The sequence below is a fragment of the Hibiscus syriacus genome, unplaced genomic scaffold (genome assembly GCF_006381635.1).
Source record: "Hibiscus syriacus cultivar Baekdansim isolate YM2019G1 unplaced genomic scaffold, ASM638163v2 tig00112230_pilon, whole genome shotgun sequence".
Classification (NCBI taxonomy): Eukaryota; Viridiplantae; Streptophyta; class Magnoliopsida; order Malvales; family Malvaceae; genus Hibiscus; species Hibiscus syriacus.
The window spans coordinates 858,900-861,379 of NW_024063275.1; the positions used below are offsets into that span (position 1 = coordinate 858,900).

Here is a 2,480-nt window from a genome sequence, read left to right on the forward strand (position 1 = left end):
AGTTTCATCCAACCTGACCCGAATATATAAATTAGAAATCCAACCCGACCCGACCCGAAATAATAAAAAAATTATTTTTATTTAATAAAAACAGTGACTTAATCCGACCCGACCTGAATTATATATATTTTCGGGTCGGTCCGGTTTTTTTCACCCTAAACCCGAACCCGACTCGACCCGACCCGAATATCACACTTAAAAAAAACCCGATCTGACCCGAACAAAATAGAGTTTCACTCGACCCGACCCGAATATATAAATTAGAAACCCGACCCGAAATAATAAAAAAATATTTTTATTCAATATATGAATAAGTTATCAAAAGATTAATGATGGTAGTATGATCAAATTCAATTCCCTCAAATAAGGAAATTGAATTCCATCCATGCATGATGGATTTCAATTCCCTATGAAATTAAATTCTAATTTCTACCAATTCCAATGATTCTATCTAACCAAAAGCCACCTAACTCTTTTCCAATCCATGCGCCGCCGCCGCCGCTTCTGTTTCTTCTCTTCTTTATCTCCTCCGCAGCATTGCTTTCAGAATCAAGGTTGAGCATGGATTACTTTACTACTCCAAAAGCTGTCCAAGTTTCAATCAAATCATGCAAGAAACAATCACCAACAAGCAAATCGCCAGCCCCACGACAGGTGCAGGAACACTCCGTCTTTTGTTCCACGACTGTCTCCCTAACGGCTGCGACGCCTCCATCCTCATCTCTTCAGCACCATTCAACAAAGCCGAACGTGACGCCGACATCAACTTGTCTCTCCCCGGGGACCCTTTCGACCTCATTGTCCGAGCCAAAACAGCTCTCGAACTCTCATGTCCCAACACAGTCTCCTGCTCCGACATCCTGGCGGTGGCCGCACGTGACCACGTCGTCATGCTAGGCGGTTCTTACTATAATGTCTTTCTGGGCCGGAAAGATTCGAGATCTTCTCAAGCTTCTTCGATAGAAGGGAAACTGCCTAAACCCAGCATGAAAATGTCACAAATGATCGATCTTTTTGCAGCAAGTGGGTTCAATGTTCAAGAAATGGTGGCCTTGAGTGGAGCACACACGATCGGGTTCTGACATTGCAAAGAGTTCAGCTCAAATATTGCCAACGACACCAATTACAACCCAAGGTTTGCTCGAGCATTGAAACAAGCTTGTTCGGGTTATCCAAAGAACCCGACTTTATCTGTTTTTAATGACATTATGAGTCCCAACAAGTTCGATAACTTGTATTACCAGAATTTGCCAAAGGGTTTGGGGCTTTTGGAATCAGATCATGCGTTGTATGATGGTCCTAGAACAAAGCCCTTTGTGGATTTGTATGCTAAGGATCAAAACAAGTTCTTTCGAGATTTTGCTAGAGCTATGCAGAAGCTTAGTGTTTATAGGATCAAAACGGGGAAGAAAGGAGAGATTCGGCGTAGGTGTGATGCTGTTAACTGAATTCCTTCTTTCAAGGGTTTCTGAATATCCTTTTTGAAAATATGGCTACTTTTATCTTTGTTTGTGTCTTTTATCAAATCAGACTTAAATTCATACTCATTGGATGAATAGAAAGAAGTAAAAAAGATGCATGTTTTTATTGTTTGGATTGTTGAAGTTGCTTTAAGTTTACTACTCTTGTCATTTGTCTTTGCTTCTTAACTTGAAATGTTTACTGGTGAGTTTATGATGTATAATTTGATGCCCCCTTTATCTGTGCACTTTAAATCTATTTTATCCACCTGGGAAATCACACTGTTTCCACTTACTACCATGTGGAGTTATTTATTAAGAAAATCGTGTATTGCGGATGCATTTTTCGATTGATGGTGTAATGTTCAACGTAGAAATATGATGGAATGAGTTAAAAATTGCATTATTAGGTGGGTTTTTTTTCTGAAATAAATGGACAGACACAAAATTCGGATCTCCATAATTTTGCACTTGCTATTGTCTCTGCTCTGACAACACTTTGCAAAAGCAAACGTACAGCAACACGAAATCGAGAAAATTTGCCTAGAATTGTTTTGGTTCTACTGGCTATTATTTAGATTCTTTATTTTTGTTCCCATTTTCAACCAATGAATGAAATAATTTACATGTACTCTGCTTCTGGTCTCTTTTTCATACTATGTGCTCAAGCTGATTGTTCTTTCTGTTGGAATGCCAAAGCTGATATTCATGGGTCACCGTTATTGCCAAAGCCCTCCAAACATACCTTATTCTTTAGGTCATCAACTATACCCTAAGCATCCCTTGAAAATATTTTATATTTTTTAAACTCTCCCATGAAATGCTACAAAATACGGATGACATGAGTCAGATTTTCAGCTAACCTGGTTCGCCCTGATAAACTTGTATCCTTCATTCATGATTTAAGTCCATTTGGATTTAGGATAACTTTATTCAACTCGAAACTTGATCTATCTTATCTAACATAAATATTTATTAATTTTGTTCGATTAATTTGGAATTTAATTTAAAAATAAATAA

The 2,480-nt window shown here is 38.1% G+C and overlaps 1 pseudogene; it reads left to right on the forward strand.

The window, feature by feature from the left end:
• The first annotated feature begins 441 nt into the window (after positions 1-441).
• LOC120176164 lies at positions 442-1,455 on the forward strand (annotated as a pseudogene).
• The last annotated feature ends 1,025 nt before the right edge of the window (positions 1,456-2,480 follow it).